A 23,694-nucleotide genomic window follows, 5' to 3' on the forward strand; every position below is an offset into this window, starting at 1 on the left:
CACGAGGAAGAACTGCGTTAAAAACGAAAAATCCCAACCTCTGATTAATTATATTATAACCATAAATTTTCAAGCCGTAAACAAAACATATTAACATGAAATAAAACACGCTGCATTGGATCCTTTTTAAAAATGTGTAGCGTATTTTATTTCATGTTAAATACACAGTTGATGTTTATGGCTTGAAAATTTATGGTTATGATATATAGATATATAATAACAGACTTTCCCTATAATACATGCATGCACGCTCAATTACGCATTTATGCGTGTGTGTGTGTGTAATCCTCATCTAAGGAATTAAAATATCACAAAGACAGGTTCAACAAAAATACGTTTAATGTGGAATAAAGTACAATAAAATAACTATAAAACTTGATGCGTTCAAATGAAATAATCTTAAACTGTTTCGTGTACATATATAAATATTGTATAAAAGTCTTAACATTTGTATCGATAGCGAGATTTGACCCACAAGCTCCTTTTGGGTATCTTGGTTAATACATAAAACAAAAAAAAAAGAAAAACTTAATTTAAAAAATATGGTTACCTGGTTTGTTTTAATTTTAACTGTAGCTCATCATAATATATATATATATATATGTATACGTAAATATTTATGAAAACCAAAATATTCAACAATCTAAATAATTCTTACCCAGTAGAGGGCACTCTATTCGGTCCTTTTCTCCTATCGACGGTGGTGGGGTTTTAGGCCAATAAGTTATAGCCAAAGGTACTGCTATAATTGTAGCGAGGACAAGAATTATTATTAAACCTATTAAAGCCTTTTTAAGACGAATTTTCTTTACATAAAATCTGTTTCTTCTGTCCCATTCTGTCCTTGTCATTTCTAGGTCAGCAGTTCTTTTTATTGCTGAAAAGAGAGACAAAACGTTTAGCCGTATTTCAGATAATGTTGCATTTTGAACTAAATAAATAATTTATTCTCACAAGTCAACAAATGAACTTTCATAAGGAGTTCCTATGGTAGCCTTTCCCCTTCCAACCATTCCCAGTGAAATTCGTACTGTAGTAACAAACACATATGTGAATGAATACACACTACCGTCCTACTTTCCTTGTCAAAGAATACTGAAATGATATTTACACTTGGACTACAAAAAAATGAAAGAAACTTCTGTGAGCAGGTTTATAGTAAGAAATTTATATATAAAAGAAATATTTTTTAGAAAACATCATAAACATTTACTCCAGTTAGAAAAGCTATCTTTTCTGTTTTAACCAGCATTAGTTGATATAGGCCTGGCATGACCTAGCGCGTTAAGGCGTACGCTTCGTAATCTGAGAGTCGCGGGTTTGCGCCCGAGTCGCGCCAAAACATGCTCGCCCTCCCAGCCGTGGGGGCGTTATAATGTTACAGTCAATCCCACTATTCGTTGGTAAAAGAGTAGCCCAAGAGTTGGCGGTGGGTGGTGATGACTAGCTGCCTTCCCTCTAGTCTTACACTGCTAAATTAGGGACGGCTAGCACAGATAGCCCTCGAGTTGCTTTGTGCGAAATTCCAAAACAAACAAACAAACAAAAGTAGTTGATATGCTTCACATTTTGTCTTTTGATGTAACGTATTGTTTGTTGTGTGTTGCCTAAACCTGTTGACATACGTCCTTTTAGGCTGGAATTTTAACATATGCGTACAAATGGCATAAGTTTTTTTCGCTCTTACCAAGGTACTACGGTTAATCTTAATCTATGTTACTGCACTTGGCCAAGCACAGAATGAATCTGAAAAAGCACAACAAAATAAAAATACATCCGCATCTAATGTGTGTCTGTTATTATGGCCTAGTAGTTAAAAGTGTTCAACTCGTGATGTACAGGTTGCAGGTTCGTTCGAATCCTGTCACTAAACATGGACTCCTTTTCAGTCGTAGGGGCATATACGAAATAATCAATCCTACTATATCTTGGGAAAAAGTAGGCCACAGGTTAGCGGTGGGTAATGGTAGAGTCTTTCTAGTCTGTCACTTTTAAATTAGGGATGGCTAACGCAGGTAACTCTCGAGTAGCTTTGAGCGAAATTCAACAAACAAATAATATCTAAAGCGATTACATCTTAAGCAATATTTTACTGATGAGAAACAGAAGAACAAACTTTCACAAACAGGTACATTGAATAAGAGCAGCTGTATTCAGGATTGGAAGATGATATCAGCGTTTCAAATCCGCATAACTCTGCAAATCCAAATGGTTCCTCCTGGAAAGTAGCATTGGTTTTCTTTCTTTCTCTTTCAACAACGAAGGAAATGCGTTTTATGTGTATGGTATCGAAAGGATCCATGATTACGGACAAGAATGGAAAATGCTTGCATCAGCAGTTAGAAAATGACAGCAAACACAGCCAATAGCTTATGAAACACCCCATACTACGTCCAAACATTCCAAAATAAATTAAATTTATGACATTCAACATATATGTAATAAACGGCATTTTCTCTCAGTCAAATAATGTTTAATATACAGTCATTTCAAATACGGAATTTATTTGTAAACATATATTTGAATTTATATGGATCCAACTCAGTTTAGAGCAAAAATGCACAGAAAAACACAAACATAATCAAAGTAATGTTTAATACTTTGATCGTAAATTTAAAATAAAGATCCCTATATCCGCTAGTGATTTAAGAGAGATTACAACGGGAAAAAAAATGGTTTGTTTATTTTTACTTTCGCGCAAAGCCACATGAGGGCTATCCGCGCTAGCCGTCCCTAATTTAGCAGTGTAAGGTTAGAGGGAAGGCAGCTAGTTGTTACCACCCACTGCCAATTTTTGGGGTACTATTTTACCAACGAATAGTGGGATTTACCGTAACGTTAAAACGCACCTACAGCTGAGAAGGCAAGCATGTTCAGTGTGATGAGGTTTCGAATCCGCGACCCTCAGATTATAGTCAAACGCCCTAAGCACTTGGCCATGCCGGGCCAGATAAAAATGACTAAATAAAATACTGTGGTAGGAATTTTGGGTTTAGTACTTAGGGTAATTAAAGCAATGGTTCAAATGCCCATTAATATATAAATAAATATATGGACGAGTAAAGGAAGATGGTTGTGTCTTTCAACTGTTAAGTGGCGGGAATCATTAGATCAAATTCCAAAGAATTGAATGTGAAGAGAACATGAGAGTAGCCCGAGAAAAACCTGTTTGGTGAAATTGTTGTCAATATCACAGAAAGAGTAATTATACGAATTTACGGGTGAAAGAAAGTAAAACAGAATATAACAGTTTAATTAATACCGGCAGACAGGGCCTTTCACCTATTACTGGGGTTTGTCAGGCTGGTTCGAAAACAAGAGATATAATAGTGGTCTAGGATTAATTAACCTTTTCATTAACAAGTTATGTGGAATCCACAAAGCTCGTAATCACGAAGGTATCCATGAGAGTTTGATTGTGATTAATTATTTGGAATTAAGCATAAAGCTATACAATGGGCTATCAGTGTTTTGCCTACCATGGTACTGAAATCCAGTTTCTAGCAGTGTGAGTATGTAGACATACCCGTTGTGCCACTGGGAGGCATCCATAAAAGTAATTATAATATGATTTTTAATGATGTACGCAAATGTTTATAAAATTTTGCAAGTTATTAAGAAACACGTCCACCGCTAGTACAGTGGTAAGTCTATGGATTTACAACACTAAAATCAGAGATTTGATTCCGCTCAGGGGACTCAACAAATAACCCGATGTGGCTTTGCTATAACAAAACACACATTAGTAAACATTACAAGGCTTTTGTGTACAAAATATGAGGTTTTTAAAATTGAGTAATAAATATTTTAAAGATTTTCTCATTTATTTTGTGTTTGTTTTTTGGAAGATTAACTGGGCAACGTACAAAGCGATAATAATTTTACATTAAAATACTTTTACACATAAAAAAAGTTTCAAATTTCACACGTGAAATCTTTATGACCTCCAGATAATTATCAAATGTTTAAAGAAAAAACTGGACCACTGTGTTTGCTTAAGTACATTAGTGATATCTTATCATAAAGAAAAGATAGGAGGTTTTTATATTATATTCCGGCTTTTAAATATCAGTAAATTGAATTCCTAATGTGTAAGAAACTATATACTTTGTATTTTGACATTACAAACATCTCATTTAAACCAGTGCTACATTCAACATACGACGTGGCACACAAAGGTCGATGTTTAGGTTTGTTTTTTAGATATTTACTTTAAGTTAAAGAAATTAAATAATGTATAATACAAAGATTGTAATTATATTCTACAGTTTGATACCAGACTTAATAACATTCACGGTGTTAGAAAAACATCAAGAAGTCTTGATAAAAATGAAATAAACACCCTATAACCAGATCACTTTCGAAAGGTGGGCCTTCCTCTTCAGGGCCAAACTTGAACATAGCTTTATTAAACAGTAGTTGAAAAACTTTGAATGCGGGTCAACAAACACAATGACATAGCCTTTAACCCGTGACCCGTGACAGTAGGGCTAGTATATATATATGCTACTTGACAAACAACCATTTCGGTGTGTATTACCTAAAACTGACATGCCGTAAATCTTTACAAATTTTCTTCAGTCCTTACTCATACGAATTAGGTTTATGATTTTTAATAACATCCAGTTACATACTTAATACCAAATTGCTTAGTAGTAAAATGATTCCTTTATTAATTCCATTTGAATTAAATATTTACTTGTCATTCTGAAGAACTGGCGAACCAGTAAATTAATCTTTATGTACTCTGAGGAGAAGAAATGACCACAGCATCAATGGAAAGTATCGCGATAGCGTAATATTAAAATAGGTAAAAGTTTCTGCTACACATGATTATATTTGACCAAAAATTATATATCACAAAAACAATACATTTGTGTTAAAACAATACAACATTGTGGTCAGACAAAACAAAACGCAAGTTCGTTGGCTGAAGCACAATGTGTTGAAATTTTTACACTACAAATTCGTAAAAATATTAATAAATCAAGTCATTTCGTAATAAATACATTAAAATTCAAACACTGTATTTCATAAAATAAAAAGCTAAATACTGCATAAAAATAAAAAAATCTTAAAAATTACTTTACATAGTGGAGTTGATCGTTACATTATAACGTCTGCACGACTGAAAGGGCGAGAATGTTTAGAAAAAGGTGGATTTGAACCCGCGACCCTCAGACTAAGAGTCGAGTACCTTAACCACCAAGCTATGCCAGCCAGTGAAAACCCTTCCAATGCAACATATATGTTGATCATATAATGAAATTTACACACGAAACAAAATGTACATCTACACAATAATTCACGAGAGTAGTGCCTTTTAATATAAACAATGAAACCTATAACTTTCTACAACTTTCTGAAAATTGACTAGATGAAATCAACAATATGCAGGATTGTTTGTTTGTTTGTTTTTAATTTCGCACAAAGCTACTCGAGGGTTATCTGTGCTAGCCGTCCTTAATTTAGCAGTGTAAGACTAGAGAGAAGGAAGCTAGTCATCACCACCCACCGCCAACTCTTGTGCTACTCTTTTACCAACGAATAGTGGGATTGACCGTCACTTTATAACGCCCCCACGACTAAAAGGACGAGCATTTTTGGTGCGACGTGGATTCGAACCCGCGACCCTCAGATTACGAGTCGAACGTCTTAGCCCACCTGGTCAAGCCGGGCCCCAGGACAAATGTCTCACCTCCATGATTAACCTGACTAACTAACAAACTAACTTTTGGTGTTTCATTCCTATTCATAAATACAGAGTTTTGCAAAAATTTGGTGTTACTTTGACAAAGCATAAGATGCACACTGTGTAAACTTATAACCATAAGACTTGAATGTGGTAATCAAATGATGTCTATCACCAAAATATATCTAATTTTCATAAATATTCAAAAATGTTTGTTTTTTTTTACCGATGTTTCAGCTGTGGACAGTTGTTCTGAAGTTTTTATTTACATGAACTGAATCGTCGTTTTTCGTTTTGTGTTCAGACAAAATTTTTTTTCGTATACCTTTCATTATTTCCAGTCATTTTTTGAAAATTGGTAATCTCTTGTATTCGCCTTAAAAATGTATTTTACAATTTTTATTCAAATAGAACAATTTCTTTCTAATGAGACGCCAATTTTATGCAACAAAGTAGTGATTTGTTTGCAATAATGTGCAATTTTTCATCTTGAAAAACACAAGCTATGATTATCAAATTACCTACCTAATTAAATTTTCACTTTGAAGCAAATAAACTTTTAAGAAAAATAAATAAAACGGTAGATTATATAAAAAATATATGGGTGAGACATTGTTCTTTTTTTCAAAAATTTGGCGAGACTTTGCCAGGTGAGACATTATCCGTATACCCCTTCTTCCACCAGGTTGCGTTTAACTTCATTTTCTCCTAGTAGCGATTGCCGTTGAACAAAAAGGTTAGTCCTGCCAGTCTGGTAGAAAAATAAATTAAGAAATCACGCTCAAAACTTCTGATTACATTAATAGGAATACAACCGAAAAGGTTGTGTTATAATTTAACTGTAATATCATAAAACCAAAAACTGTGGTAAGGGAGACTGGGGCTACCAGGAACAAGTTGATACAATGCCGATAACTTTCATATGCTACAACTGGTAGCCGTGAAACCATGTTTACAAAGAAGTCCAAATGCTAATTATATTGTTTCCTTGTTTTATTGTAATCGGAAGTCTATGTTGTATGCAACAGTTAAAAACTGAAATTTGCACATACGTAAATAAACATTTTTACTGCAAAGGCAAATCATTTATTATTTCTTTCTATCGTTTAATTTATTTATGAACTTTAGTTGCATTAAATGCTAACTCACCTTCTACATAAAAAAAATTTATTTTGAGTAAATATGTGTGTGTACGATTAAACTGGCACCAGTTTCCCGAGAGGGACGTACATATTTATGTAACAGAAAGATATGTAACTTTACGATTACCTGAAATTGTACCCTGACCGATGCTTCACTAATAGAGAGAGAGAGAAAGGGAGGAGGTATTGTATTCAGAATTAGTTGTTTTTCTTTGTGATTCCATTATTATTGGTTTATTAATAAGTTTGATAAATTATTTATTATTATTTGTGTGACGTTTTCGCCAGGAATTTGTTTACTAACTGTGGTGAATGTATTTCTAAATGTTGTTGTGTTTAAAGTATATTTTTGTTGTTGAATCCTGATTGTAGCGACGTGTTCATTTTAAACCGTTAGAATAGTAAAGACTGATATTTTCATATACGTAAGTGTAAATATTTTTTACTACAAAGGCATTCGGTGATGTGGGAAGATGGGTTAGGGGTATACCCCACATTTCATTCTGAAGAGCTCTAATGGGTGCACCTGTGGTGCACATTCCCTCGCTTCGCTTGGTCAAATAAACTTTGGCTCCAACTTTCAATTTGTCTTTTAAGCCTCTGTATTATTATGTTGCAATAAATATTTAGTTATGAGGATTTCAACAGTACACGTATTTGAAAGAACATTTTTTTCGATTATATAATGGTATATAATGTTGTCTGTTAACTGTAAGTGAAATAGTTTAGTTGTTTGTTTTAGAGCGAAACATTTCAGCGTTATAAGTCAGTAAAATTACCGCTTCCCCACCATATATATATTTATTTGTTTGTAGTTAAACACAAAGGTACACCACGGGTATCGAAACCCAGTGTCTAGCGTTGTAAGTCCGCAAATATACTACTCTGCCACTAGGGGCGAGGACGACAGATACAAAATATTTCGAGTAAAATGGTAATTTCGGACATGTTAACACATTTCACTTGGGGCATACTGAACTGAGATACATGTCACTCAGCCCAACGTTGAGAAATTTGCATATATTTCCTATACTCTTAAAACATATATATATATATAATACGAAGATAATTAAACACATTTTAATTCAATTTGATATGATGCTTAAATGGTAAAAAACTACGTCACAATTTTTTTCTAAATGTTTTACCTTAATGTTTTATATCTTTAATATTCTTTGTTTATAACTCGGCTGCCTAATATAGATTAATATTGAAATAGTTAAAATGTGTTTTTTATTTCAATTACTTCAATATTCAAATATATATTAATATGAATAAAGTTATTTTCATTTAATTTCATCCTTGTCAACATGTGTCGTAGTAGGGTTAGGTAGACACACTCGCCTATCATGCTTCTTTCTAAGAAAATAGCAAAGACGTATTTGTTTTTGGTATATAACGGAGGAAGGTATCTAATTTATGTTGGTATTGAAATTTCTTTCCTTGAAGTTCAAAGGTGACTTTAAAAAGTGGGTCATCCAGACCCTATCTCCTCATTCCAAGAATTAACCAAACACGGTTTCCTAACCTTTGTGATAATGGAGATCTGTGAAGCTAATATACAAGCTAATATAATTTAGCAATTTATTGTAAATGGGTGGACGAAAATACATGACAAGGTGAGAAGTTGAATAAAAACAATCACTTTTTTTATAGTTATAAAAATGAGCTGAAGATAGTTGGTTAATTGTAGAAATGGTTGGAATATTGTATTAAAGTATTTAAAGTTTGGAATGAATAAATTGAGAATACTGTTTTTAGATATGGCACAATAAATAAAGTATATTAAACAAAAGATCAATTTAGTTTGATTGTAAATAAACTTACTTCTATTGATATTGAATTACTTACAACAAGAAACGGGGTCAGCAGCAGAACAGCCTCAAGAAAGCAGTGACAATACTTCAAGGTCTTGACTCTTCCAAGTCAAACATGAATCTAGTTAAAAATAACAAAACTGCGTTTGCAATTTGCCTGATTCAAGTACATAATCAGTCAAGAAACAATCAACAATATTAAGACGTGTGTCTGCTTCACTGGTAATTCCACATACACAAGTTAATACAGTACACAACACATGATTGCAGAAAATAATACCGAATAATAAATCGACATCGACACTTCTTGGAATATAAGTATTATATTCTGAATTACAACTTTAGAATAAGCTATTTTTGTTTAATATAAAATATAATATAGGAGATCGATATACCTTGTACTTACACGTCACACCTCTTTAGGGTCTTTATAATTTTGTATTAAGAAGACTAAACAATTGGGAATTTGGTATTCTTACAGTGTTGTAACAAAAGAGAATTCAAACTTTAGTAATAAAAAAAAACAGTTTCACACAGAATTCACTCCTTCTCTTGCAGCAAAGAACGATGTAGTTGGTCTCACAAAAATAGTCGTACCTAAGCTACTGTTTCACAGCCCTTCACATGTCCGTATGAGGAAGGCATTTAACTCTCTACTCCTAGGAACGCGGAGCACAGGAATTCCCTTTCCGTAAGAAAATTTATCTGTATTTATGTAGGGAAGCATATAACGCTAGGGTACTTCTATATATAAGACACAACAATCTGAACCAGTTAAACTTTTGTACGTCTAAGACACAAAGATTTGTAAGCACAATGAAATATTTTAACACGTACTACATGTTTCGACAGAGCATATTTCATCATGACTATAAAATCGTTATGTTGTAGCCATAGAAAAGTTTAACTGGTTAGAACCCCCCCCCCCCAGTGACACAGTAGTAGTGGACTCGTACCGCTAAAAACCGAGTTTCGATATCCGTGATGGGCATAGCCCAGATGTCACCTTGTGTAGCTTTGTGCTTAAATATAAACAAATAAAAATTGGAAGATCACCTGGTGGGAATGTCACCCTATACCTCCTATAAGGAATGTTTATCCAGTTTTTAACTTCTCAATTTGAATCCAAACCAACTTTCTACTTTGCTTCACTCGATACTTCTTATGATTGATATTAATTAATTAACTGATATGCAAGTTCTCCTGTCTCTAGTTCAAACTCAAGAAAAAATCTCACTTTTCAAAATATTTAAGTTTGCTCCATTTTTCATTATCTACCAATAATACATTTACCTAATTCTATATACAAATATAACCTATTATTTATCAGCTAACCAAGAACTAATACTAAATTACAGCCACGTGTTTACCTTAATGCTAAAAATCTCCATTATGCAAAAAAATAGAATATATTATTATTTGTTCGATGGGTATTTCTTCCTCCAAAACTATTTTAGCCGTTAACGTAACTGTCTAGTCACCTAATACTTATAATCCATAAATTTCAATTTATCATGTATCTCTTTTTAACTGTATAACTACCGATGGGATCCAGAGACCCTATAAGCATCTTCGATCCATTTTTCTAAATTAATTATTCACTTAATTGCCTGTTTGTCTAGGACTTTGTTGATTAGAGTTCTTACACAGGAATTACAAAAAAAAACAATAACTTCTAAAGAAGATTAACGTAAGTATTGTAATTAATACGATCATTTATTACTGGGGTTTGGTTATGTTTTACATAGAAAAAAGTGATTTCAAAAAGTAAGTGTTGTAGCTGGGAAAAGAGAATAGTACCCAACATGTGGACTTTCTGGTAGAGAGTGGTTTATAAAGAATCTTGCTGATAAAGGTACGTTTGATACAACAACATTCCACTATTTTTCTAATAAGCTTATCAATGAAGATCATCTATAAACCTATAAGTTACTCTATATGTTTACTATGAAGAAAATATAAAACAAACAGTAATATCCTTAAATCATTTTAATATTAAAGAAACAGCTAACAGTTAATAAAATAATTTGTTTCTTACGTAAGTGGATTTGTTTGTTTGGAATTTCGCGCAAAGCTCCACGAGAGCTAACTGCGCTAGCCGTCCCTAACTTAGCAGAGGACAACTAGAGGGAAGGCAGCTAGTCATCACCAGCCATCGCCAACTCTTGGGCTACTCTTTTACCAACAAAAAGTAGAATTGACAGTCACATTATAACGACCACACGGCTGAAAGAGCGAGCATGTTTGGTACGACAGGAATTCGAACCCGCGGCCCTTAGATAACGAGTCGAACGCCTTAACCCATCTGGCCATGCCGGGCCATCTATGTGGAAAACTTAATTCTATATTCTAAGTTAAAGATCTATTAAATCTATACGAGTTTTTTTATTGGTTCTACATCGTAAAATTTGTGTTTCTTTTTTTTGGTTCACAACATTTCACTAGGTTTACCTGACAACATCATTCAGGTAAGATACAAGAACTGTAAGCACATTTGATAAAAAAAACAAACTCCTGTGAATAATTTATGTTCATATATATACATAGTTCTCCGCAACCATTAATTCATAATATTTTAAATCATTATCTGATTCCAACTTCTCACTCACTTATAAAATGCACGATTTATTCTCAATGCATTTATCTAGTTGCGAATTAATAAACATTAAAAACTAAAGTGAAAAAATATCACGGAATAAGATAACGCTGGGAATTATTAGATTATTTTTAAATAGTAAAAATTAAAAAACCAGTGGCTCAACGGAAATCCTACAGACTTATGACACTAAAAATGTGGCTTCAATACTCATGGTGGGCAAAGAACCATTGGTTCATTGTATACATACTTGCGCTAAACAACCAAAACCAAATGGCCGGAAAAATATATATACATTCCTGTATTTACTGGAATGATAAAAAAAAAACACGTGAGTTTTAGAATAGTAAATTTCTTTATTCTGGAACGTCAGCATTATGTGTCCTTTTAAAAATGTAACGTACTTGTGATAACACTAGAAAGAAATATTGTCTCGTTAATAAACTCGAACATTGTCTGTTAACAAATTAATAATTTAGTGATATTGCCTTCAAGTGACAAAAACACAAAATACTTTTTTTTAAGTTAAGCACAAAGTTAACTAGCTACACAGAGGGCTACCTGTGCTCTATCCACCACGGTTATTGAGAAAAATATCTGAACAGTTGCAGAATTTTCTGAAACACTTTTATTTTAATCTAACAAGGAACTTTTTGATAATGGAGTATATATACTACTCAAAATAACTATCAGGTCATCCAATAAGTAATGTCTGAAAATTTAATACAGAATGTGCATCATCATTTCTGTCTTTGTAGAAGGATTTTATGACTAAAATATGTAGTAGAACATGTATAAAAATGTTCAGATAAATAAAAGAAACTAACGCAACTCTACTTTTTCAGATCATTAATCAAATAAACCCTTATGAATGTGGATGTATCTGAGGAGCACATTAGACATATAACGCTTTATGAGTTTAAAAAGACAATAGTGCAGCAGAAACTACACGAAACATTCAGGCTGTTTGTAATGCGGAGTCTCTCAATGAAAGAAAATGTCGAAGGTGGTTTCAGACTTTCATATCAGGTGACTACAGCTTAATTGATGTGCCAAGTTCAGGTCGTCCTGTTGAGTTTAACGATGACTTGTTGCTAGCTGCACTTGATGAAGAGTGTGCTGTAACAGTTGAAGAACTAGCACAGAAGCTTAATTCTACCCATTTGACAGTTTGTCATCATCTGCAACAGCTTGAAAAGGTGTCAAAACTTCGAAAATGTGTCCTCCACGATTTGACAGAAGCTAACCTCAGAGCAAGAGTGGACATTTGCATTTCTCTGCAATCTCGTGAACGTAACTCACCTTTTTTAGACAGGCTAGTGACTGTAGATGAAAAATGTTAATTGCCGCATACAATGTAAACTGGCTAAAGCACAGTCAGAAATGGACATCCACCCTAGGAAAGTCTTGTTAAGCGTCTGGTATGATATTGTTGGTGTGACCCACTTTGAGTTGCTGCCACTCAACGTAAAGATAACATCAGACTTCTACTGTGAACAGTTAGAGCGATTGAATGTTGCACTGAGAGAAAAAGAGGCCTGCTTTGATCAATCGTAAAGGTGATAATGCACGGCCCCATACAGCAAGACTCACATCTGCAAAGATTGAAGAGCTAGATTGAGAAAAAAGTCCACATCTACCTTATTCTCCAAGCCTAGCCCCATCTGATTATCAACTATTCCGAAGTTTGCAGAACTATCTTGATGGAAAAGAGCTTGGAACACATGAAGATGCCGAAACTATCCTCTCGACATTGTTTTCCTTCAAACCCCAAGAATTTTATAGAAGTGGCATTCAGAAGCTTGTGAATCGTTGGTAGAAAGTAATTAATAATAATGGAACATACATTATTGATTCAATAACATTAAAATCGTTTGAAATCCTTTTTCTTTTTCTGAACCTGAAATCGAACATTATTTAAGGAATGACCTGATAGATCAAACTCTAAAAATGTTGAAAACAATGCCGATTTAGATATTGTATTGTCCTAAGTGCCTTTATTATTAAAATAGGTTTTAGAAAATCATTCTGTAAATTAGAATGAGCTACACTTCTTGTTCTTACCTTATTTTTAACCCTTTTACTTTGCTTACCTGTGAAGTGTTACACGTATAATGTATTATTATTAAAATACAATCTTTAAGGCGAATCAGCTGAATTTCCGGTTTCTGGTTTCATCACCCGTTTATACTTAATATATTTAAGAAACAACAATGTAGTAGGAGATACGACTATGTTATTAATTTTATACTTTTAATTTATATTCACAAATTTTAAGTTGTTGTGTGTGTGCTTTTAGAGCAAAGCCACATTGAGCTATCTACAGAGCCCACCGGCGGGAATCGAACCCATAAGTTTAGCGTTGTAAATCCGTAGACTTACCGCTGTACCAGCAGTGGGCCTTTAATTTGTTATTGGAATATGAAAATTAAAATAAGCAATTTATTTTAAGATTACAGAAATATTTTCATTTTGTTGTATGAAAAAAAAAATGTGATATATAACATACAAGTAAAAAAAAATTTTGAATATGATATTTAAATTAAGTTTCTGAAAGTAGGTTATTTTATTATTTACAGCATTACTTATAATATGTACTTAGACATAACGCAAACTGATAAGAGGAGAACATATAACATTAAATTCACGTGTTTTATAGTTCTTACTTAATGAAATACAAAATATGTACAATTTTTTTAAAAATACTAAATGTATATTGACAAATAATTTATTTAAGTTTGTAAGATAAGATTAAGATATACCTTGTATGATAATACTAAAAAGTGATTATGATTACACAAGTAAACAGCGAATCAAAAATGCAAATATAAGGAAATAGTTCAGAGATAACTGAATTTATATAAATCTATGATGCTTCAAATAGATTTAGTAATATTTATTTATATGATTATTACATTAGTTTACATTCGTCTTACCCAAGAACATGTTTCATTTTTGATAAAAGTAACATACCCTGTTTGTTTGAAAATGTGTTTTTTTTTTCTTTTTAGTGCAAAGATATTACCTGAACGCTCCCTACAGTGAGAAATTAGTCGGGAACTTACAGCTGAACCACCAGGGATATTAATTACTGAAAGCGATAATTATATTAAACAATCCTCTATGAGCTATGATGAAATAAAACTTTTAGCTTTTTTTATCATTATTAAATATATCATCACTAAGCCTACACCTCTTGTCAAAATATCATTGTGTTATACTGGTTCCATTTAATGTTTTGAAAATAATTAAATACAAAAGTAACAAGAAAAACATCCAACTTTGTGACACAAACTACAATGTGTGTCATTGCATAATACGTTTGTTTCTTTGGTTGGTTGTTTTGAATTTCGCGCAGATCTTCCAAAGTGTAAGTCTGGAGGGAAGGTAGCTAGCTATTCATCATTATCCACCGACAACTCTTGTGGTACTCTTTTAGCAACGGGTAGTGGAATTGTTCATTACATTATAAAGCACCCACGACTGAAAGGGTGAGCATGTTTAGCATGATGGGGATTCGAACCCCCCGACCCTCAGATTAAAAGTTGGGCATCCTAACTACCTGGCCACGCCGGATCCGACTTGAGATAATAAAATTAAAATGGCTGTCAAACTTAAACCATTCATCTGATTACTTATTCATTTAAACTCTATTACTAGGGGAAGATGGTTCACGTGAATTCCCCTATGAAGTTTCTGTTAGTCAGCGATAAATCTCTGGACTTATAACTCTAAAATCCAGAGTTCGATTCCCCAAGGTTGATCAAGCTTCGATAGCCTATAGTGTTTTTGTGTGCTAAACAACATTCCATTCATAGTTTCGTTAAATTGTTTCAGCGTGTTAGACTGGTGGTGTGTTAGAAGGAAAATGCTCAAATCCTACTACTATTCGATTAAAAGTTGCCCGAGAGTTGTTGTTAGATGGTGTAGACTAACTTACTTCTTTGAGAGTATCTAATCAAAATTAAGGATAATAACACAGGTAGTCCATGTGTAGATTTGCAAAACTTCCAAAATAGACAGCACAGATAGCCCTCATCTAGCTTTGGGCGAAATTCAAAACAAACCAAACCAAAATAGACAAACAGAAGTTTTTAGTGCGATATGTACTTAAAAAAAACCTACACTTGTTTAAAGTTCCTATTACATTTAGATCTAGTAAAATAAAAATAAAAAACTCGACTTATTTTCTGTTGTTTGGGTTATCGAATACTTCTATATTTTAAGATGGATTTTCTAATATATATCCAAAACACTTAAAATGAAGTAAGCATACAATACATTGCGCAGGAAATGTATTGCCTGGTAAACTCTCGTGCAAATTTCCAGTGACACAAGGGAATGTTTGCGAACTTACAACGATAAAAACCGACTTTCGATTTCTGTGGTGGGCAAAGCACAGATAGCCCATTGTGTAGCTTTGTGCTTAATTCAAAACAACAACATAGAATTTAAAATTCTTATGCAATAAAAATTAACTTTTTATAGTGTGTGTGTGTGTGTGTGTAATCACGTATGTAAAAATGACAATTGTCTGCATAGTGAAATCACAGCGATTTGTGATATCGGTTTCATTTTACATATTACATTATCAAGAACATTATCATCCCTACGACTGGCTTTAAATCTAAATGTACCATTCTTCTCACCAACATAAAGTAACCTGAGTTGTAGTTACGTGATGTAATAAGAAGTGAACCACTAAAAACCAACACGACTATAGGTAATTGAAAGAAAAAAATCATTTGCAAAAAAATCTATAAAACTGCGCTTCTTGAGGACTAATAAAACTTTACAAAAAACAAATAATTAAAAATATCTAATACATGAAGAAAATCCCAAAACCTGTTTATAACTATGATTTCAAAATTCAGGAATATTCATAACTATCTCATCATCTTTTTTATAAAACCATTTGCCAGGTTTCTTACTAGCCTTCGTACTAATACAACTTCTATAATACAGTAAACATTGTATGATATGTGCAAATTCAATTTACAGAATCTGAAACTTTAATAAAATGTTTGTTTGAATTTCACGCAAAGCTACTCGTGGACTATCCTGCGCTAGCCGTACCTAATTTAGCAATATAAGACTAGAGGGAAAGCAGCTAGTCATCACCACCCACCGCCAACTCTTGAGCTACTCTTTTACTAACGAATAGTGGGATTGATCGTGCCATTATAACGCCCCCACCGCTGAAAGGACGAGCATGTTTGGTGCAACGGGCAGTTGAACGCCTTAACACGTTGGCCATGCCGGGCCCTTATATAAGAAAACCATTAAAAAATACTACATTGTAAAACCAAAATAAAAATAGTAACCAATCAGATATGATGGACTGGGTGTAAAAGATGGAACATTTTAATAAACACATGAATTTTATACAACTGGATGTAATGTTGAGAAATGATTTTTTAAAATTCATTTAATAAAAAGATAATTTGAACGTGTAATTAAAGCTTTAATGTCTTGACTTTTCTAAAAAGTTGTTTTTGTTAGAACATTTTACTTACAAATCTCGAAAAACACACAAGGAATATCCTTTCAGTACTAGTATAAAGATAAAGGAAAAATCTTAAATTAATAAAAACCGATTCAAACTTTTAAATCAACATAATTAAATACGAAAACAAAACGTGAAAATTAACTTCAAGTTTGTATGATAAAAGTTTATTTTTTGCTACTTAAAAAATTAATTAATGAACTATGCGGAAACATTAAAAGACATTTTAGTCATTATATAAGTGTCAGTATTTAAATTATGAGTGTTTTTTTTTCAGTTCTTATCAGTTTAACATTTAATAACATGACTCGGTAAATTCTGCAATTAATGTGATTAAAGATAAAACAATAGTCCATACGCTAAACCAAACTGTTACATTTAAAGCGTACTAACTTTCTTATTGTACTTGTTTTCTCAAAGTACTGTGTGAGTTTGTCCTTCAGACTAAACAGAGGGCAAACACTGACATGTATTGATAGATTTCATTTACGTTCTTAGAAATTTTCGACATCATCTGCTAGGCAGCGCGTGACTACCTTGGGTTTAATTGTTTGGAATAGTATGCGCCTTCTTTGTAAGATCAAACACTTGATTACATCATACCACTATCTTATCACATTACAAAGTTCAATACAAAGATATTTGAATAATAAAAATACGATGACAAAATATTCAATACGCAACCAATGATATTGATACACTGAGGCTCATGTCCTTAATAAATACATTACGCCATAAATAACCTTGATGGTATTTCATACCTACATCCTTTTTTACATAATAAACAAGAAAAGCATTTTCATCTCTCGAAAATAAAGGATTGCATTTTATGTAATTTTAACTGGTTAAAAATGCTATTTTTTGTTTGATTTATTTTAAACATTAATGTTTCAAAGAGCTACTGATTCATATATATACTCTCTCCAGTTTGATAAGTCACCTGCTGGTACAGCAGAAAGTCTACGGATTTACTACGCTAAAATCAAGGGTTCGATTCCCTTTGGTGAACTCAGCAGATAGCCAGATATGGCTTGACAATCAGAAAACACACACACACAGTTTGATAAACTACAAACAGGGGTAAGTTCAACATTCAGGGCACGAGTAATGTTGATGCCAAATTTTATTTCGCAAGCAAGATATTCTACATTAAATTGTTAGGAATTAATTACATTATCATTATTCGAATTTCAGAATGTCACCCTGCTTAAATCTAAATTTATTTTTTAAGCTGTCTTTAAAGCAGGCAAAATTACCTGCCTCTAATAAAATAAGCTTTAAAATCTCCTATAATTATGGGTAACAAATAATTACTTATATTCAAGCAAACAAAATAAGATCTCTTAACATCTACTGTTCATAAGTTTGTGTTGTGCACGTGCTTGTATAAAGCTACAACCCTTATTCAAGAAACATTTTTCTCAGAAGTTAGGCCACACACTTCCTGATAAGGAGTGAATTTACAAGGTCAAGTACAGATAGCTCACGCAGTTAGCACGCGTAAGTAGAAGCAACAAAAGAACAACAAATCTTCTTAAGCAGACAATTAGATACTTCAGAAGTCGTATTATGGCTAGGCGGCGTGAAGCGGTGCCTGGCCTTTAAAGAAACAACGGTGGAACACGACAGCGCTTCCCAACAATCGATTTGTTCTGTTTGTTTGTTTTTGAATTTCGCACAAAGCTACTCGAGGGCTATCTGTGCTAGCCGTCCCTAATTTAGCAGTGTAAGACTAGAGGGAAAGTAGCTAGTCATCACCACCCACCGCCAACTCTTGGGCTACTCTTTTACCAACGAATAATGGGATTGACCGTCACATTATAACGCCCCCACGGCTGGGAGGGCGAGCATGTTTGGCGCGACGGGGATGCGAACCCGTGACCCTCAGATTACGAGTCGCACGCTTAACACGCTTGGCCATGCCGGGCCACCCAACAATCGAACTAACAATTAACTATTTGTTTGGGCCCGGCATGGCCATGTGGTAAAATCACTCGACTCGTAATCTGAGAGTAGCGGGTTTGAATCCCCGTCACATCAGACATGCTCGCCCTTTCGGCCGTAAAGGAGTTATAAAGTTACGACAATCCCACTATTCGTTAGTAAAAGAGTAGCCCAAGAGTTGGCAGTGGGTGGTGATGATCTCTAGTCTTATACTGCTAAATTAGAAACGGCTAGCGCAGACAGCCCTCGTGGTAGAGTCCCGGATTTCGAAACTGGTGAGCCACGTTTGAACTCATGCATTGGCACAAATTATTCCCCGCACTTTAAGCTGTGAATGTGTTAAGAGTTATAGTTAGTCTCTCCTGACTAACTGCCTTTCCTTGTATCAGTAATTCCAAATTAAGAAGTGTGACATAACCTTAGCAGCTTTGCCATAAAATACTAAATAGTTACATAGTTAATATTAGCTGACTAAATAATATGCTGACATTAGCATCATATGACTGTTTACCAACTAAATAATCGTAATAATGTAAGCTTGTACATGAAAGGCCTGTGGTGAGGTGAGATTATAAACTGATGATGCATACAGAGTATCTACATTTATGGCAGGGAAAAGTGAACGAGGTCTTTTAAAGCTGGAACGTTTCAAGATACTTTAAATTGAAACCCGAGACAACTCTTGACTTAAAATATGTTCTCAAATGAAAGTAATATATCTTACTTCACTATACTTTGACGTTACCCAAAAAACTACAAAATGGTACAGCAAAATAAACAACACCTCTTAGATAAATAAACTAGCCCTCTTTTAATATTAACATACGAACACCTTTTAACCTTCCCCAAAACCGTCGAAAACATATTCAAAAACGTTTCGATTCTACACCCCTAAGATTTAAATCACTGATTAATATCGGTTAACAAAATGTTACAAAACTCAAACATATTACTATCAAGGTAGAACTTGAAAAGTCATATACATGTACATAATAAAACTGCATTTGATAAGTGATGACAGTAATTATTAAAATGAAATTTCTCACAGCATTAAGTTTTGAAACATTTTGGGAATAGGCGCAAAAACTTATTAATGCACGAGCCACGATTTCATTAGTACTTAATGCGCTAGTAAAGCTTCGGAATTTATAAGCTGCGCGAAAAGGTACATGCTTGAATTACATCTGGCTTTTAAGTAGGCCCGGCATGACCAGGTGGTTAAGGCACTCGACTCGTAATCCTATGATCGCGGGTTTGAATCCACGTCACACCAAAAATGCTCGCCCTTTCAGCCGTGGGAGCGTTATAAAGTTTCGGTCAATCTCACTATTCGTCGATGAAAGAATACACCATGAGTTGACAGTGAGTGATGATGACTAATTCCTTCCTTCTAGTCTTACACTGTTAAATTAGAGACGGCTAGCACAGATAGCCTTCCAGCAGCTTTGCGCGAAATTCAAACCAAGCGTTTTTATGTTCGTTAACCAAAATGGTGTTCATATAATCTCTATTATATGAACACCTAACAGCGTTATTTAATCTCTCACTATCAGCTGGATATATCCCCGTTTCTTGGAAGGAAGCAATAATATTAATGTTCCAGAAAGAAGGAAAGCCAGCGAATAAACCAAACAACTACCGCCCGATTAGCTTAACCAGTTGTATTGGCAAAGTATTAGAGAGGATAATTAGTAATCGTCTGTCAGTTTACTTAGAAGAAAATTCAAAATTACCAGAAATTCAAAACGGATTTCGAAAAAACCGCCAAACTACAGACCACCTGATTCGACTTACAGAATCAATTACCGACAGCCTCAACAAAAAAAGAATGCACTGTAGCTTGCTTTCTCGACATTGAGAAAGCATTTGACACAGTGTGTCATAACGGCTTACGACATAGATTGCTTGAAATGGCATTACCCCAGGAAACTATTCGCTGGCTGTCCAACTTCCTGGATAACAGAATGTGTAAAGTAAATGTAAATGGGGCCCACTCAGGGTCCTTTTCACCCGAAGCAGGAGTCCCGCAGGAGGGGTTGTTAGCCCTATATTATTTATCATGTACGTGAGTAATATGCCTCTGTCGGACCTAAATTTAGGTTATGCATCACAGTTCGCTGACGATGTAGCAGTCTGGAAAAGTGCCCCCACTCCGTCAATAGCAGCAACGAACCTACAACCAGTCCTAAATAACATCGAAGAATACTGCCAGAAATACAGAATCAAAATTAATATTCCAAAAACCCAAGTCATAGTATTCAGCAGACTGAATAAGCTGAAAAAAGATCCACCAAAACTCTATATGAATGGATCACTTTTACTGACTGCTACTTCTGCTAAATTTCTAGGTCTAACCTATGACTCAAAATTAACGTGGCTACCACATATTAAAATGTACTGATACGAATCTGGAAAGAGCAAACTATGCAAAAGTCTTTCAGGTAAAATCCAAGGAACATCACCAGACAACATACTTAAAATCTACAAAACGTACATTAGACCAACAATAGAATATGCATCACCTGCCTGGATTAACATAGCACCCACACATGTACAGAAACTTCAACGTATACAAAATTCTGTACTAACCTCAGCATATAAAGTACCACGTAGCACCTCAACCACATTCATGCACAAGTATGCAAACATAGATACAATAGCTGAAAGACTCTTGCATAATTCTCTAAAATATTTCAATAAGAATTGGCATAAAAATGACTTAATGTGTGATCTCGACAGATATCACGTACATGATGTAAATGGTCCTAAATACCTCTCCCCGTTTAACATATATTTAAGAAATGTAACACAAGCTGGCCACTATGCACTAGACACTTAGTCCTTGTTTCTTTATATTTTATAATTATTATTTTCTTTTTTAATCATTTTTTTCTTTTTTTTATCTTTTTTTGAATTATTATTCAAGTATTGAATAATAATAATTATTATTACTTTCTTTTTGTGTGTGTTACTACAAGTAGTAGTAGCATTCTCTCAATCGAGAAAAAGGAGAAAAATACAAAAAAATATATATATATATGAAAATACAAAAAAAAATAATATATATGGAAAAAAAATTAAATGAAGGAAAAAAAAACTTCTTGTTCGTCCATGCATGGACTGAGCCCTGAAATGGACCTGAGTATGATGTTATACTTTTACTCTGGCCCAAAGCTTTAAAAAAACAAAAAAAAAAAAAAACCCTAAAGACAGACGCTATAATCGTTCGGGAGGGAGGAAGAGGTCAAATGTACCTGACCCTCCTGGGTATTTAACAACATCAATACCCAAATACCCACACAGTCAAACTAACCAAAATGGCATAATGCTGGTGTTCCCTCGCGCAGTGTCGAAACCAGAGACATGAGTGTAAAGTTTGTAGAAAGATATTCTCGTTATTTTTGGTTTTTCTCGTTGAAATGTGTAAAACCTGAAACATACAATTTTCTTTATGCAACGTACCTGAGGATATGCTGACATTACGTTTCCTATATTCACCAGTTTCCAGGAGTGTATTAGTTAACTCTCGCAAAACAACAGTTTGTTTGAGCATATTCATATATATTTATATTTTACATGACACTATCTTTTCTGTAGTCTTCTGGATATACTCTGTGTGATTTCGTCACTAAAATAAATAAGCTTGGGATATATCAATACAAGTCAATAGAACTATCATGTCTTTGTTTAAACTACAGTAAACTACATAAAAGATGCATATCTAATATTTAATACTTAACTTTAAATCTAGCATTATGTACAACAACTCGCCTTAAAATTATCGGAAAATGCTATATTATCTAATTATTGTATGACGTAACTATGGTATTGCTACTAGACCATTGTTCAGGTGACAAATTATCAGTATCCAAAAGGTAATTCAGCGCTTTCACTCTATTCATCCTTGGATCAACCATTAAGCAAAATAAGCACGTACTTAGGGCACCAAGGGAAGGGGGCACCACAGAGTTTTCCTCCAAGCTATCATGCCCTTAAGTCTTTCACTGCCACAGTCAACTGAAGTCGATTTTTTTGTAATTGTCCTTATCTGCCGTGTTCGACTTTATTTGCATTGTTAAAAAATTTTTCTTTAGCTCGATGAGTAACTAAAGTTTCGAAAAACTACTAAATTAAGTATCTAAAGTAAAAAGTCATTGATTTACGAAAGTTTACTGTAAAGGGCAGTACAAAATGTTGATAAAACTTCAGATGATCGTATACTCTGATGTCTGACCTTGAAAATAAATATATTTCTCAATCCTTCCTTCTGTTGTGGCTATTTATAAGAAATTATAGTCAATAGAATTGTCTTGTTTTATCTGTTAGTGCTTTAGTCAGTCACATCTACAGAAAAATAGGAATATAATACCACAGAAACATAAGTCAAACGAAATTGTGACAGATATGTACAGAGACGTGACTAGTTTTATGTTGTTGTTTTTTCGGCTTCTGTTTTCGTCCGTTATATTTGAGTTATTGTCTCGTTTGTTTTATTTTTAATTGCGTCAATATTGCATTATTCATATGCAATTTATAATATTTTTAAGTGTGTTTCTCACTGAAGAGTTTCTGAGCCGTAATTTTTTGGCTTCAATGAACTTGCTGTAAAAAATCTCCTTTGTGTGTAAGCACATGTTTTGAAATTTATCATACCAAGAAACATTTAAAAAGGAATGCCACTGTAGCAATACCGCCGTTCATAGATTACATGTAACCTATAAGAGTATATGGGCATGTATGTATTTCATTATGGTTACGTAATAATATAAACAAATCTGAAACTGAGATTTATTTAGGAGATAAATACAAGGGCGCTCGATCTTAAATGTGATTTAAGACCGGACACCCTTGTTTTTATCCCCATTCATAAACAGCCAACAAAATTTTATCAAATATGCCATTGTTAGACCTAAAAATGGAGATCACAGTTATATTCTCCTTATTTATTCCTTGGTCCTATCCTGACGTCATAATGCCCTGACCCGACCCGGCCCTCT

General features: G+C 33.8%; 1 long non-coding RNA gene and 1 pseudogene across 2 annotated transcripts in view; one reads left to right on the forward strand and one right to left on the reverse strand.

Moving 5' to 3' along the window:
- The window catches only part of LOC143224799 (sucrase-isomaltase, intestinal-like), a 97,511-nt pseudogene extending 88,242 nt beyond the window's left edge, over nucleotides 1-9,269 (reverse strand). Inside the window, exons 1-3 of the transcript XR_013013445.1 lie at nucleotides 9,249-9,269; nucleotides 8,686-8,772; nucleotides 659-877 (exon numbers count right to left, since the gene is read on the reverse strand). The product of XR_013013445.1 is annotated as a sucrase-isomaltase, intestinal-like (transcript). The remainder of the gene's footprint in view (nucleotides 1-658; nucleotides 878-8,685; nucleotides 8,773-9,248) is intronic.
- An 8-nt stretch (nucleotides 9,270-9,277) lies between these two features.
- On the forward strand, nucleotides 9,278-14,464 carry LOC143224814 (uncharacterized). The gene is made up of 3 exons (XR_013013458.1): nucleotides 9,278-9,342; nucleotides 12,093-13,069; nucleotides 14,259-14,464. It is a non-coding gene; the product is annotated as an uncharacterized LOC143224814 (long non-coding RNA).
- The last annotated feature ends 9,230 nt before the right edge of the window (nucleotides 14,465-23,694 follow it).

Source organism: Tachypleus tridentatus, chromosome 1, assembly GCF_004210375.1.
Source record: "Tachypleus tridentatus isolate NWPU-2018 chromosome 1, ASM421037v1, whole genome shotgun sequence".
Taxonomy (NCBI): domain Eukaryota; kingdom Metazoa; phylum Arthropoda; class Merostomata; order Xiphosura; family Limulidae; genus Tachypleus; species Tachypleus tridentatus.